General features: G+C 53.4%; 1 long non-coding RNA gene across 2 annotated transcripts in view; it reads right to left on the reverse strand.

Annotated features, from left to right (window-relative positions):
- The window catches only part of LOC114231350 (uncharacterized), a 55,863-nt gene that overhangs the window by 18,908 nt on the left and 20,537 nt on the right, over positions 1 to 16,418 (reverse strand). The window contains exon 5 of one of the 2 annotated variants that reach the window (XR_008557744.1): positions 7,567 to 7,873. The exons of the other annotated variant lie outside the window; for it this stretch is intronic. This is a non-coding gene — a long non-coding RNA (uncharacterized LOC114231350). Of the gene's footprint in view, positions 1 to 7,566; positions 7,874 to 16,418 lie in introns of those variants that run through there. 2 annotated transcript variants of the gene reach the window in all.

Raw genomic sequence — 16,418 nt, forward strand, 5'->3', positions numbered from 1 at the left:
TCTCCATCCAGGCTTCATCTGGAGAAACCACCTTAGGAGGCGGCGAGGGGGAGCCCAGATCCACAGCTTCTCGCCCACGCCCACGCTCTGTCTCCTTGGTTTTGACTCTTTTGAATACACATGCAGTTCAAGGATCTGTTGCCATGGCTCTTTTCCAGGGGGCCAGCGGGCTTCCTTGTCAGGCTGCTGGGGGCAGCTGGCAGCCATCGCTGTGCGCACACTGATACATTCTGGGCCTGGGCGGGGGCGTAGGGGGGCGGGCAGCAATCTAAGGAAACTGGGTTGACTTGGCTCCCTCTGATCATGCGGGGAATTCAGTACCACAGGGGGAGGGGCAGGCCCCGCTCCCAGATGGAACTGGATGCCCCCCAGCCCACCGGCCCTCATGCTGTTCACCACTTTGGAAAAAGCCATCCAATAAAACCAATGTAACCCGAGGTGGGAGTTGACCTTCCTGGCCCAGGGGAAGGTCCCGGATGACAGGCCGGTTCCTGACAATCAGATTTTTCCTGCCCTGGGAGCAGCAGTCTGGAGGTGAGCCCTGTGGCACCTTCACAAAGCCACAGCCTGCACTCAGGCGGCAGGGGCCTCAGGCCACGGGGCTGGTGGAAGCACTGGTTCCCCAGAAGGACCGGCTGCAAACCCTGGGGCCCGGGGCGATGGGACAGGAGAGCAAGGGAGTAACAGGCGTGGGAGCCGGTAACTTTTCCTTAAAGCAAATGATAACTTAATGGGGCGAAAAACTGGGGCTTTTAAAATTCAAGCACAACAAATGCCCCCGCCCTTCTGCCCCCCTTCCCCCCCCCCCTGCTCCCCTGGATTGAGCCAAGGACATGGGTTATGGCCATAGTTATTGATGCTGAGTTCAGCCTGCCATCCAGATCCAGTTGGGGGGCCACGGAGAACAGCGACAGAGGGGGATTAAACCGAACGACAGCAGTGGCCAGCCATGTGGCCGTGGCTCATGCAATCCCTCCCTTTCTGCCTCTCTCCTTGGATCAGCTCCAGGCAGGTGACACCAGAGATTGCCTGGCTGCCATTTGCAGGCACTGTGACATATAATACGCTGCTTCAACCATAAGTCAACATTTATCTGTAGGAAGCCACATTCTGCACGTCTAGAAAAGGTGAATTTTCCAGATGAGAAGGACCTTGAAGATTTTCTACCTCAGTGATTTCTGCGCTCCTCGCTGCCCGGCATCGCTTCTCTGCTTCTCCCTGCCAGCCTCGTGTTTTCAAAGATTGTGTCGCCCAAACTGCCTTCGTTAAGTAATAATTAATTTGTTTCCCAATTGTTTAATTAATCAAAGACATAAATAACTGCCAACTCGAGCTTTTAATCAGTGTGTGGGGGAGGGAGGGCCAAAATGCTGCTGGCGAGTAAGCTCCTGCCGTGCGCCAGACGCTGTCCCTGCCCTGCATCCTCACACAACCCTGAGCGAGGACGCGGAGGGGCCGAGGAGCCAGCCCCCTTGTCCAAGGTCACAGGGGCAGCCAGAGGCACAGAGGAACTGGTTCCTGGGTCTCCCTGGTGTCAAAAGGTCAGTGCTTTCCACCACCTGGGGGAGATGGAAATCCAGCCCAAGGCCAAGGAAAGGCATCTGAGCCAACCTGAGACACTGACCAGTCTCCTGTGTGGGGCTGAGACGTGCCCTGCAGGGACAGGAGCCTGACTCAAACTGATGCGGGAGAAACAAAGGGGCTGCGTGGCTCACATTACTAGAATTCAAGGTGGTCAAGCTTCAGGCATGGCTAGATCCAGGAGATCAAACAAAGTTGTACGCTCTCCCCTCCACCCTACCACCTCCTGACTCTGACTGGTTCTGCCTCTCTTTGCCCCTGGTTCCCATTTTCTCTTGCCCCAAACTTCCCCCACAAAATCCAGACTTATATATGCAACTGCCTCCCTGATGCCTACAACACATCTCTCATCCACACGGCTACCACACAGCCCTTCTGCTCTCCTGTCCAAGCTGTTCCTCCCTCCCTCCCCCAGCCCCGAAAACGGGGCCACATCTACCCAGCTACTCCAGCCCAGTTAGGAGTGGTCCTTCATTCTCCCATTTCTCCCACACTCGTCCCTGACCCTCTATAGATCCTGCTGCCTCCCCAGCAAATCCCCAACCCTTTTCTCCTTTCCAGTTCTGTGACAACCCCACCCCCACCCCACTGTAGTCTGAGGCACCTGGTCCCTGCAGACTATGCCAGCCCTCCCTGGTCCCGGGGCTCCCGCTCCTGCCCCCAACACCTACTCTCAACTCAGCAGCCAGAGCAAGGACTTCAAAAGGAAACACAGTTACTCACCTCCACCCTCCCCTTAAAATAAACACCTCCCCCCCCTCCACCCCCCGGTCCCCAGGACCTATGTGATGTGGTCCCTACCCGTCTCACCGGCAACTCTCCGTTCCACTCCCCCACTTCCTCGAAAACTCTAGCCACGCTGACCTTTCTGTTTCTCAAAACGCCTAGGCTCCCATGTGCCTCAGGGGCTGTGCGCCGGCTGCTCCCTGCCCCCAGCTCTTCCCTTGGCTGGGTCCTTCTTGTTATTCCTGTCTCGGTTCAAATGTTACCCTTGGGAAGCCTTCCCCGATGACCCATCTGAAATCACCCCCTAGTTTACCCCTCAAGTATGTATCACCACGTGTGGTTATCTGGAGTCACTCGGTGGCTGCATTTCCCCTTCGAATGAAACCTCGAGAAAACAGGTACCCGGGTGCCAGGCTCGGACCGCGCCTGCTACACACGCCCTGACACCTGTTCAGCGCTGAGCCCCTGAGCTATTGGGCAAATGCGACATTTCTGTGCGGAGCACCAAGGACCTCTCTCCTTTGGGGTGTGCATGGGGATCTGGCAGAATGTTCTGGAACGTCAGCGCCTGGGGCACAGGAACAAGGTGCATAAAGCTGGACAGTGGCTCCTTTCCACCTACAGTGCAGCGGAAGGTGGGGGTGGGGGCCTCGTCCGTGGGTGCTGTGATGACAAACACATTTCAGCCTCTGATTCTAAATGGAACGACAGAGTTCCGAAGCCACCACCAAAAGCAAGGCATGCCGCCTAAGACTCAGGCCTCGTTAGAAACATTCTTGCAGGAGCAAGGCATCTGGGCAGAGCTTTTTATTGATGCCGGAGTCACGACTCAGCCAAGCAGAGAGCTGAGGAAGGAGAGGATGTAGGCTGGCTCCCCCCGCCCACCCAGCCGAGCTCTGGCCTCTGTTCCCCGTGTCGTCCTGCCAGGATCTCTGCCCCCCAGCTTCTCTCTCTCCATGCCCAATCCCTCCTCCAAGGAAAAACGCTGCCTCTTCCACACAGCCCTCAAGGGCTCACCTGAGGAGGGGAGCTTCCTCACTTCCTGAGCTTCTAGCACTTGCTCTCTCCAAAGACAAAAGTCACTTTTAACCAGAAGTCTGGTTAGTTGTACATAGGAGGTAGTCCTGTATTAGACTAGAAGCTCTCTAAACACATCTTGGATCTACCAAAGTCCTAGTATTGTGCCCAGAGTATGGAAAGACCCTTTCAGTAAATGTTTGTTAGCTGGATGCTGCTTGCTTGGATGTATAAATGAAGGATGGATCGATGATGGATGGATGGATGGATGGATGGATGGATGGATGGATGATGGGTGAGTGGATGATTAAATGGGTGGGTGGATAGTTAGATGGATGGATGAGTAGATGGGGGAGTGGATGGATTGGTGGATTGATAATGAGTAGATGGGTAGGGGGATGAATAGATGGATGAATGGTTGGATGGGTGGGTGGGTGGGTAGATGGATGGATGGTTGGTTGAGTAAGTGGTTGAGTGGATGAATGAATAGTTGTTCACTGCTATTTTAAAAATATATATTTTTATTGATTTTTAGAGAGATATGAAAGGAGAAAGACAGATAGAAACATCAATGAAAGAGAAACATCGATCTGCTGCCTCCAGCACGACCCCCACTGGGGATCGAATGCAGAATCGAACCTGCGATCTCTTGAAGCATGGGTCAATGCTCAACCACTGAGCCACACCGGCCAGGCCTCGTTGCTGTTTTTTTGAAGTTATTCTTAACGACAACAGTGGTAACTGGGTAATAATGTCAGATTAAAGCAGTGTGCCCATAAGCTGTACCTCAAATATTCTTACTTAAATAAATCTGAGAAATACTATATACTATGTGCCTCTATGGTGTGGTCATGATGCTCATGCGCATGTAAGAGCCCTGAGAATTCCTGCAGAGGGAGCGTGGGTGGCAGCAGGTGGGGAAGTGTTGGTTTCTAGCCTTCGTGCTGAACTCACTCACAGGCCCCTCCTCGCCGTTTGAACTGGTTCATGTTCCAAGCAAGCAAATGAGCGGGCGAAGACCCCAGGCTCCCGGCAGGACGCAAGCAGCCACATGTATGCTGAACGGAGAGCAGGGCTGGGGACCAGGGAGACGCTGGTCCTGTCAGTCTTCCTTCCTCCTGCACCCAGGCCTTTTGGGGTCGGGTTGAGGGGGGGGGGGGCGAGGAGAGGTGCAGTCTCACTTTCCTGAGCCTTCACGACCCAAAACTGAGTCATCGCACTTCATCTTCCCTTTGTTACCTTGGCAAGCGCTCAGATGTTTTAGCTGCAGCTATGACACAATGCCGCAATGATAAAATACTGTCTATTCTCCTTGGAACAAGAGGTCGTGAGGAATCTGACCATTTTTCCTAAAGAAATCATCTTACATTTCAAACTAAAGACTCTCCTACCTCTTCAGTGGCTACAGCATACAAGAGGCTGAGAGCCAAGGCTCAGAAACTGCAGGAGAAATCCACCTGTCTCCCTCCCCCACACCCTGCCTGCAGGGGAGGGAAGGGAGGTCCTCCTGCCGCCCCCCCTCCCCCAAAAGGGAAGTTCTCCCTGCCCCACTCCCACCCCTCCAGCCACAGGGACCTTATGCCAATTCCTTAAATGCCCCAGTGGCCTTGACTCAGGCCACTCTTTCTGTCCGGATCACCTTCCCTCCAGGCATGCTTTGATCATCTCAGCTGTCCCTCCCAAAGTGTGGTCGCTCTGACCGCCCTCACCTGCTTCCTTCTGTCTCTCGCAGAGTTTGCCCCAATTTGGAGTGATTTTATTTATTTGTCTGTAGCTTTGCCCTTGCAGGCTACACTCTTGTGATGAGCGGACCTGCATTGTTATACCCCCCCCCCATGTACTACCCTGGGCAGTGCTTGGCACATAATAGGTGCCCAGTAAAGATCTGTTGGAGCAGTAACTCCCCCAAAGTGGCATTTCCAGGCATCTGGAGAGGGTGATATTTTCGAGATGGGGCTACCCATCACCTCTCAAAAACCCGCCTGTCCAATGTACCACCTCTGCGCCAAGGTCACGCATGGGGCCCGAGGACATTGTAGGTGCAGTACCTCTCTTTCCTTCCTTCCAACCAACCATGGAAATCGTGGGTCTGAATATTTATTCCAGAGAGACTTCGCTGGCGTCAGGACCCCACATGAAAGGCTAGAGCTTTGTACTCCACGCTGGGGTTCCTTCTGAAATGCCCTGTGCATGCACACGGATTTGGAGTGAAACTGTCAAGAATCCACTGCCATTGCCCCCAATAGAGAAAGTGGGTGCCAAAGCATGGCCTGTGGGGCTGTGGCTGCAGATATTTCAGTCCTGGAGGTTTAGACATGGAAGCCCCATCCCGCCAACCGCCCGCTGAGTAACGTCATATTTGGAGAACGCTGCTCTGTAATTAGACCTGGCTGGAACCCTTTCAGATTTCTCTCTTGCTACTTCAAAGCCTTGGGGGTTCCCCCACCCCTTCCTTAATTAGATAATGACAGAGGGAGGCAGTTACAGTCTCTCCAGCAAAATCCTGTTCTGCTGTGGCTTTGCTAGCTCCTCGGAGAATCCATTTTTAGTTTCTAAAAGGGGGTACGGCACTAAGCACAAAAATCTTCAAAGCAACTTCCAGTTCTCTGAACCCGAGTGAACTCCCACCCCCCGGAACGGCTGCCCGTGCCTGGCTACCTGACAAAGCAGGGCTGAATGAGCAGTTGGGCGCCAGGACTCTCTTTCTAGCGCTCTTGTTCTTCCACTAGCACAGACCTGCACACACCAGCTACTCTGCAAGCCTGCTGTTCCTGGATGCACAATCCCCAATTACAGCTCCAGTCGTTGTATACTCTGCTCCATTCCCAGAATGAGTTTCCCCCTTTACTGAACTCAAGGACTCCTATGCATCCATCAAAACCCAGCCTCAATATCCCTCTTTCCAAAGAGCCTCCCCTGCTGCCCCAGCAGATTTGGATGGATTTCTTTGTGCTTTCAGAGCCTGGCATACACAGCCCAACCTCTTCCCCACCCAGCGGTGTGGCAAGACTGCCTTTGTACAATTCCTGCACCACCCCTACTTTAGGAACCTGGGGACCTGGCCACGAGGGACACCACTGGTTCCTACTTCACTCCTGACTGAGCACTGTGCTTGGAGTTCCAAGTGCTTGGTTTAAATCCTGGATTTGGCACTGATGACCCACATGACTTCAGGCAATTCATTCCACTCTTTGGGCCCCCAAATTTCTTGCCAATAAAATGAGGGACAACAGCCTGCCCCCCAGGACTGTGGAGAGGGTCAAGGGGAAAGATGAACGTGAAACCAGAACAAAAGAGCCCTTTGCCTTGGCAGTAATTGATCAAAGTAAGAGATCGTTGTTCCTGTTCTCTCTGCTTTCCCCTTTTCCTTCTCTGCTCTCCGCTGATCCTGCCTGCTTCCTGTACCATAGAAATGGGGTCTTTGAGAAAATGTCCCCTCGCCCACCAATAAAAACCCCAGCCTGCCCCCGCCCCCAGCGCGTGGCTCCGGGAGGTGACCCGCCTCTGGCGCAGCTCAGTTGCACCACTCTGTTAAGGCTCCATCGATCTCTCCAGCAAAACCTCCTGCCACAGCAAAACCGCACAAGCGGATTATGGGAGGATTAATCACTCCGCCCCCGCGCCCACGACAGTCCGTACCTACCTCCTCTCAGTACAGTTAATCAAGGGGTGTGCAGACGCCCACCGCCCGGCTCCACTGCTCAACGCGCCACTCAGCCATCCCCCGGGGACCCTTGGGAGCTGCCTTCGAGGGCCTGCTGAGACCCTCACCACACGTTCCCATGGTCATGCCATCTTGCTGGCCTGTCTGTCCACTCCTCTGTACGCCTGGGGCGTCCGAGTGCCTCAGGTAGGGGTGGGGTTTGGAAGCCCCCCAGCTTCCCCAGACCCCTTAGACCCACTCAAGAGTTTGCCAATAAAATGAGGGACAGTGTGTGTGCTGGGAAATTCAAGTCCAGGCAATCCCCATTTCTTGAACACTGAAGGATTTATTTAAGAACTGGGTTTCTGCGGAAGACCTGGGAGACTTCATTGACCCTCTCTGAGCCTCGGTTTCCTCATCTGTTAAAGGGAGTCATGATTCCCCAGCCTCTCAGGTGGATGGGGGTGTTATAAGTAAAACCCAAGCATGCGGCCTGGTCCCAGGAAAGGCTCTATAAATATGAGCCAATGGTGGTGGTGTTATTATCAAGACAAATGCAAATTGATGAATCTCATGGGAAAACACGAGTCTGGAAGGAAAAGAATTGAATCATTTTATTTCGATGGATGAAATGCACTAGGCTTCAACCATCACCACGATTTTTGGGGACAGGGGTTAGGGATGAAAGACCTAAAGGAGCAGTCGCTAACCCTCCACCGACGCTCCTGTGAGGTGCCGGCAGGGAGCATGACACCACCCAGTCCTCGTCCTATGGTGGCAGCAGGACTGAAGGTCAGGAAGGAGCAAAGCACGGATCCACAACAGAGACGGACCTCGACCGTGGCGCCGAGGGAAGGACCCACACTGCAGAATTCCACGGATGTGAAGTGTCCAGCGTGGCCACGTCTGTGGAGATGGACAGCAGAGGAGAGCTTGCTCAGAGCTGAGGGGCCGGGGAGAGGAGGGTGGCGGAAGGGTGCAGTGTTCCGAAATGGACCCTGGTGGCGGTTTTACACATCTGTGCGGATGTTAAACACCACTGAGTTCTGTGTGGCCAGCATGGCTTAGTGGTTGAGCGTTGACCTATGAACTAGAAGGTCACAGTTCCATTCCCACTGGGGCACATGCCTGAGTTGCAGGCTAGGTCCCCAGTAGCGGGTATGTAGGAAGAAGCCAATCAATGATTCTCTCTCATCATTGATGTTTCTATCTCTCCCTCTCCCTTCCTCTCTCTGAAATCAATTTTAAAAAACAGCAACATCAAAAAACAAAACAAAAACCCCTTAGCTGGAGGACCCAGTGCTCCCACTCAGTACTTTCTGGAAGCCCCCACCTCCACAAGCCCCCGCTTATCTGATCCGGTGCAGACGACGATAATAAACAGTTACAGACCGCCCTGTCTGGATGAGCCATTTCCCGAGATCATATGAACTTCCTTTTAAGTAGCAGCTTTTCACAGATTGGTTGCTATGAGGCACTTTATTAAAAACCACCCATTTGCAGCTAAAATCCAGTTCCAACCAAATCCAATTTTCGTATCTACTGCTTTTTTAGACACAGTGATTGGGACATCGTTCCTGTTTCTATGGGGAAGAATGGATTCAAAGGGCTGTCTTTCTGTTTTCTCTTTCTTAACGGGCAGGTAGACCGGGCGTGTTTCTGGCTGCTGTTTGCCATGGCCGCGGGCCTTCAATAGGGAACCGACGTTGATGCTCTGCCAGCTCACACAGACATCCTGGGCGATGTTCATTAGCATTTGGGGCTCAGCCAACCCAGGTCAGGGGCTGTGCCCCCGACGCCGGGCCCAGTAGCTGCTCTTAGATGTAAAGTTTCTGCGTCAGCCCCCACACCCACCTGCCTCTGACTGACTGAGAAGACTGACCATCCTGGAGATTGAATGGGAGGCACTGGTGGGTGGGAAATATTCTGCATCGGGGCAAAAACAAAGGACGTGCCCTTTTCATAACGGGCCCTCAACAAGCCCCTTGCTACCCAACCTTTTCAGAAGCCGCCAGACGGCAGGCGTGTCAGCGGGAAGCGGGAGCTCAAACCACCGACAGGAACGCCACCCCCATCCGGTGTCTCTTGCTGTGCAATGGCAGCTAAGACTTTGACCTTCCACCCTGTCACCTCCAACAAGGGTCAGGGCAGGTCCTGCCTCTGAGGGTTATAGGAGGTCAAAACAAGCAACTATGTGCCCAGCCTTTGACATTGAGCTTGGCGGAAACTGGGGACGCTCACTCCATGGCAGCCATGATGATGACAGTGATTATTAGTACGTTCCCTCGGTGACCAATGTATGTTGAGTGTCTTTACAATTTTTTTAAACCACCATTTGGTTTCCTCGTTCACAAGGCAACAGATCAGCACAGAGCTAGTTGGAAGGTATTTCTTAGCCTTCCGTTTATCAAGTCTTCCTTCTGTCCTGTCTCCCCATCTCCTGGATTTGAATAAGTGCATTCGCTTAATTAATATTTGCAGAGACCTACTGTGTGTCAAGGTGTTGCAGGGAAATTCAAATGAGCAGGAGCAGGCCCTGCCTTTTGAGTGGCACGCCCGCCTCCTGAGGAATCAGGAGCGAGCCTGGGTAATAAATACCGGATCAGACAAGTCCCAGGTTCGAAGGAGGCAGGCTGTAATTCCCCCATGGGGAAGCAGGGGGGACAGGCCCCCAAAACAGTCAGAACAAGGTTTCAGATACAGAGAGGGCGTCATGGGGGCAGGGGAGGGAGGCCACTATGGGAGGCATGTCCAGCGGGATGGCCAGTGAGTGGGCCTGGGGCGCAGAAGGGAGGTGAGCGCTGGCGCTAGAGTCTGGGGGCCACCATGGTCTGGAATTTGTGTGTGTGTGGGGGGCATGCTGGAAGAGCTGGGTGGGAGGAAGGGGTGGGAAGAGCACACAGATGGGGCCAGGGAGAGGGGCTTCATGGTAGGTTTGGAGAGAGGTTTCCTTTCGGAGGGCCAGGGCATCCTCCCTGGAGGTTTCTGCCACTCACAGATTCGCTGCTCACTCATTCGCATTTTGAAAAGTGACTTGTGCTGGCCCTGACGGCTCCCATGGGGGAGCCCCTGTGGGTCTCTAAACCCCACGTCGTCCTACCAAACCAGCGACAGCACCTGGCCTGCGTGCAGGGCCGTCGCCCACCTGGACTCCACTGGGAGCGCAGCCTCCGGCCTGGGGCCTGGCGTTAGGGAGGAAATAGATCAGTACTTAACAAAATTAAAACATCCAGTCATCGGCTGAAATAAAACTCTCCGCCTCTGCCAACAACTTCAAAGTGGAGATTAAAGGCTGATCTTAAGACTTAAAGGCACCCAGCTGATGGCTTTGGGTAGGAGCCTGTTTCTGCAGAATTAAGAGTAATAGCAATTCTAGAAACAGGTTATAATAACAGCACTCACCAGAGACACATTCTGTACTGAGGTCTCTGGATGATAAAGTGGGTGGAAATAGCTTATTTCCATCCCTAAATTCACTCACCGAGAGCCGCCAGCCAGGGCAGATCATGGTAATGACGCTCGGTTGTCTGTGGATTAATTTCTGGACAGTACTGCCAGGAGCTAATGCATTTCTCAGCGAAGAGGAGCATCGAGCAGCCTTGATGCTGGCACGGATTGGCTAATCGTTATATTTACATCGTCTCGGTGGGGTGAGGGGTCAGCTGGAATGTCCCGTGGGGTTAATGGACATTTTGGAAACTGAGAGAATGCAGGCTTGGCAGACAAAGAGACATTCACCATCTATTTCAGCCCCGGGGCCGAGCTGCCCTGCCTGTCCTCAGGATTGCTGAGTTGCAGCCCGGTCATTTCGGAATTAAAAACACATCTTCGTGATGGGCAGAGCTCAGCTTCTTTTTCGAAACTTCTCGGACAGTTTTATCCCCTGGTTACCTGCTCGTTTATCCTCAGATCTCTCCTCCGAGGAGAGGCTGGTGTCAGGGCAGAATGGATCCGGCAACTTAGTGTTCCTGTGATTTATCGACAGCGGTGTGAGATGGTATACAAATTTGGCTTATCGTTTTGATGTATTGGCCATACCTGATTATAAGGTATGCATTACTATAAAAACAAACTCACTGTGGCTCCGGAATGCCTCTTGCCCTCCTCTTGGCTGCACAGCATTCCCCGGGAAATGATTAATAAGATGTTTCATTTAAGTACCGAGCAATGGAGAAACCGAGCCGGAGCCCAGACGCCTGGATGCAGGAAACCTTGAAATTAACAGGCAGCCATAGAAAGTATAAGATTAATTTCATTTTCTTTTCTTATCTTACGCTCTCTGTTATGTCTCTCCCTACGTAAAGGGAAGATTAATTAATCCGGGAACCATCTTTTTTTGCGGGCAATTTTATATTATGTTTGACTACTTAATAGAAACCTGAACGAGGGCAAGGCAGGACGCAGGAAGCGTAACCAAAAGGACAGAGAGAGAAATCATTTCTGAGCGGAGGTGGCTGAGTTCACAGCTCCCGTCCAAAGCAGGTGGCTGGGAGCGTCAAGCCAATGCCACCTGGCATTCATTCATTCATTCACAGATGCATTCATTCCAAAGGTACTGCCAGGGGCCTGCAGTGCAGCCTCCCGCCCCTGCTCGGCTTTAATTGAGAAAACCTTTGGGCCACACCTGGCCAGGTTTTGGGGTGATTTGTAACTGACCTGAAATCACATGCGTCCAGCACTATCCTGGCTATGTGGGACCATCGGAAGGGGTGAGGCCTGGTGGCTATCAACAAGGATCTCGCCTCCAATGGGGGAGATGAGATACACACAGACAATGCAAGGCAATTATGGTAACAGCATGCACTTAAATGACTCTCTCCTGCTTGCCCACATTTTCCTATCACTGGCTCTACATTGCTGGAACCTCTCAGCGACTCGGGGGGAGCAGGGCAGCTATGAGGAGTCTCGTTTTGCAGAAGAGGGCTCTGAGGCTCAGGGGGCGGGGGCTGGCCTCGAGGCACACAGCCGGGGTGAGGCGGCAGGCCGCCAGCCGGGTCCTCAGCCACTCTGTGGTGTGTTTCAATTCATCAGCTACACTGACTAAATGCCCAGAGAGGGGCCAGAGGCAAGCTGGGCGTGGCCGCCCTCTTGGGCTGCCTGGGCAAAGCTGGCCGCGTTCAGAGGTGAGCGCTCGGCTCCGTCCTGGGAGGGGTAGCTGATGTTGATCTTGTTTTTGAATCCTGCCCCGTCTTTCCCACCGAGGAGCCTGACCGTAGCATTGAAGCACAGACCCCTTCTCTGCGCCATCCACGCCGGGGAGGACCCTGCCCCCGGGGAGGACCCTGCCCCCGGGAAGCGGAGACCTGGCAGCAGGAAAGCGCAGGCTTCCATGAAGGGGCCCTGAGAGCACCGGACGTGGAAAACTGTGCTGACCGCTGGCCAACCCCCACTTTACCATCAGGGGCAGGCATCAATTTCAGGGTCCCATGGCCACAAGGGCACAGATGATTCCAGAACACGGGTGACCCCAGGACCCCAGCGTGCGGGTGGACACTCAGCAGGGACTCAAACGAGAACCTGGACGGAGTCTGGCCTCCCTTACTCTCAGAGGGTGGCGATCAGATGCCGGCCCTCTTTGCTCGGTGTCCCCCAGCCTCTCGTTCCGAGGTAGAAGGATGGAGGAAAGCATTCCTCTCAGGCCCATTAACCACGTGGATCGATGGCAAAGAATAAAGTTTGGATTTTTCAAAAATCTTTGCAGCAGACAGCCTCAGGAACCAACTGCAGGTTGAAATATGACAAGATTACTAATTAAAGATCATTAAATAAGCATTAAGAGAGAGACTGGTGCTCCCCTCCTCACATTACACAACTATGTGCCAGGGCACAAAACTGAGAATGTCATAATCTGAGAAAAACCACAAAGATCGACCCCCCGGAGACCCAGCTGGGGAAACAGAGAAGAAAGGACTTCTGAATTCAACCAGGGTCTGCAGGGATGGAGGACCAAGGACAAAAAGGGGATCAAGAAGAGCAGACCTATGTACACGTTACCATTTGGGGGTCATGCTGGTCGCCTCTAAAAGGCCCTGCCACGAGCATGCTGTGTGACCTTGGGCACATTGCTGAACCTCTCTGTGACTCATGTCTTCCTCTAGACCAGCAAAGAGACATAATACTAGCCCCACTGGTAATTTTTATTTTTATTTTTCTAGCAGCCGATATTTTAAACAGTAAAAGCAAAGTACAAGGTAAAACAACAAAAAAGTACAATTTAATAATAATTTTATGGAACCCAATATGTCTGAATGGTATCATTTCAGCATGCAATCCATACAGAAAATTATTACTTAAACTAGAGGCCTGATGCACGAAATTCATGCAAGGGGCTCGGCCCTCGCTGCCCCGGCTTCATCTGGAAGGTGGTCCGGAAGGATGTTTGGAAGGTCATTCGGCTGTCCGGTCTAATTAGCATATTACGCTTTTATTATTATAGATAATTCACTTTTGGGGGGTCCTATGTCTGAAATCTGATGCGATTCCTGTCGCTGTGGACCGGCTGCACCCGTGAGGTGAGGCGACCTTGGCAAAGGACAGCCTTGCTGGAGGGCACAGGTCTGCAAGACAGGCCTGAGAACGGAGTCTAACCTGTTGTTGTGAATTTCAATCTAAACAGGACGTGAGTAGCCTTGGCGATGCCCTTGCACGTCATTAGCCCCTCGACCCCCGGAAACGTGAGCTGTGATGGTTTTGGAATAACCAGCATCCAAATGGCTCATCCAGAAAGTGGGGCCCGCTCTGCTCTGTGCCCCAATCTATGAAATTTTCTCTCTCAAATCCCTTTTACACAAACAACCCTGGACAGAGCAATTGGGGGGATTGCTTGAGTTGCGGGGTCAAAGCTATTGAAAACAAATGGTGGTTCTGGAGCTCGCCCTTAAAGCAATTGGTGGATCCCAAGATGCAGACTCATCCGCAGCCACATTCTGTTATAAACAGCTTCCCTGCACACGGGCTCCGAGGCGGCAGGTGTAATCCCCTGTCCTGGCACGCACTGATGAAAACCCACGCACTCCATCACCCAAAGCTCTCCGTCAGCCCTGAGCCTGCCGGCCTGGACTTACAGCGGCTTTTCATCCCTAATTCTCTCTCCTCTCTCTCCCCGCGCTGTGGCCAGAGCTTCCTGAGGTTCCTTTTCACCCGGCCACCCGAGTACAAATAGCACTATTGATCACCGGGCATCAATAACGTCAGCCTAAAGCTACTCATGCCCATTTCTAATTGTCCCGAACCTACTGATATCTTTAAATATTACCATCAGCTCCGAGCAGACACGCTCCCTCGCCTTGGGACGGAGGAAACCGGTCCCCGTCGCAGGCCCCGCTCTGAGAGCAGTGGGAGTGTGACCCTCGCACTGTTAATAATTGTGAGGGGGAAAATAATTGTGAGGTCCCTTTTCGTGTGAAACAAAATAAAATGCCGGCTAGTCCCATGTGGGGCTCAGGGTTGGAGTTTCTCAGGAAACGCCGCCCAATTACGCCTAATCTCTCAGGGCTTTTCCGACTGGCCTGCACCCCGCGATCAGGCTTCGTGTGCCGTGGCAGGGCGCGGGGCGCGGGGTGGGCCGGCGGGTCAGCAGCTCCCCGTGATTACAGCACAGGCCTGACCGGAAAGCTGACGTCCAAGAAATGAATCAAGAAGCGAGGGGTGAAGGCCCGCGGTTGCTGCCTTCAGGTTGCACGTGTGGGTCTCCAGATGTTTCAACTTATCTCACCGCCACGAACACGGGAGCCAGAGAACACAGGGGGGGCGAAGGCCGGGAGCACGGCCCCCCCAGCCCGCGGCACCGCCTCGCCCTCGGGAGCCGGCTGCTCCCCGAGCCTGAAGCAAGGCCCTTCCAAGGGCCTAGACACGACCATGCAGCGTGCAGGGAAATTATGGACTTCGAAATTCAACAGGAAAGCAGCAAAATCCAAATTAATAAATGCTTCATTAAGCGCCTGCCAATTGCGGCACCGAGGCCTCCTCGCTGCTCGTTGGATGCGGTGTGCATGATGTAGGAGTCATAAAAACTTCATTACATTTGAGGAAACAGTGGCAAGAATTCCTAAGGATGCAATTGGTTGTGAGGAAAATCACAGGTAATTGCGACTTTGATGAATTACCCCCCCGTCAGATAATTTAAGAAGCAAAATCATTAAACTCCTTTCAAATATCTTTTACTGCAAATAAATTATAGTGAAAGTAAAGTGTGGGTGTGTTTTAATTTGTCTGAGACGATGGGGACCGAGGCCTCCAGATGAAAGACTGCCTGGATTCTTACGGAGGGCTTACAAGTTCAAGTTCGCATCCTGTGACTGGGCTGTGGGGTCCTCTCCCTCACACCTGGAGAGCGGAGATAGCACCAGCCGCCTACAAGGACCCCGAGGCTGCGTCTCACTAAGGCCAGAGGCAGGTGCCCCCCAGTCTCTGTCCTCCGACATTCTCCTCGAGCTGCGAAGGCCGTTTCTCCCATGTCCTAAAATGAGGGCCCACGGCTGCGGGTTCGAGCTGGTGATTACATGCTCGCTTACGTCGTGCCACTTCCAGGCAGTGTGGGGGAGCTGATTAGCCGCCTGTCTGCAGCCACCATCCCAGGGACCCTGGGAGGCAGGTCCCATGACTGGGAGCACGTCTGTCCAGGAGAGCGTGTGCGGAGGCAAACAAAGGCGCCCCTGGGTCAGAGCGCCTCCCCTCTCCTGGGGCACACAGGCCTTGTGCCACCCAGAGGTCTCCAAGCTTTTAACCACCCCTCCCGCCCCCCCGTCACAGGAGAGGACCCCAGGGGCAGCCTTGGAAGGGCTCAGGGACTGCACAGCTTCACGAACTGTTATGGGTGACTTCCCCCACCTACCCCCGCTCGGCTCGGCCAGGAGGCATCTGACAATGTCTGGAGACATCTGAGGTTGTCACCGTGGGGGAGGAGGGGCTGCTAACAGCACCTCGTGGTTTGAGGCCAGGGCTGCTGCTAACACCCTACGATGGCCAGGGCGACCAACAACACGGAAGGACCCAGGCCCAGCTGCCAGTAGCGCTGCGGCTGCACAACCCTGCCCTAGAGATCAAACCATCCGGACCAAAGGCCCTGCCTCTGGAAGGGCCTTCCTGCTTTCTGTTAATCCTCACCTGGGGATATTTTTCCCATTGATTTATTTTTTTTTATTTATTTTTTGAGAGAGTGAAAGGGAGAGCGGGAGGGGGTAGAGAGAGAGACAGAGAGAAACACTGATGTGAGAGAGACACTTCGATTGGCTGCCTCCTGAAGACACTCTGACCGGGGCCAGGGCCCGGGATCGAACCTGCAACCCAGATATGTGCCCTTGACCAGGAAGCGAACTCACAGCCCTTTGGTGTGCAGGCCGAAGCTCCAACCACTGAGTCACACTGGCCAGGGCTGAAGGGCTTTCTAGTGGACTAGTTACAATTCAGAAGGCAGACAGACTCAAGCTGAGAAACCTCACAAATTCACTGC

This window comes from Eptesicus fuscus, chromosome 12 (assembly GCF_027574615.1).
Source record: "Eptesicus fuscus isolate TK198812 chromosome 12, DD_ASM_mEF_20220401, whole genome shotgun sequence".
NCBI lineage: Eukaryota > Metazoa > Chordata > Mammalia > Chiroptera > Vespertilionidae > Eptesicus > Eptesicus fuscus.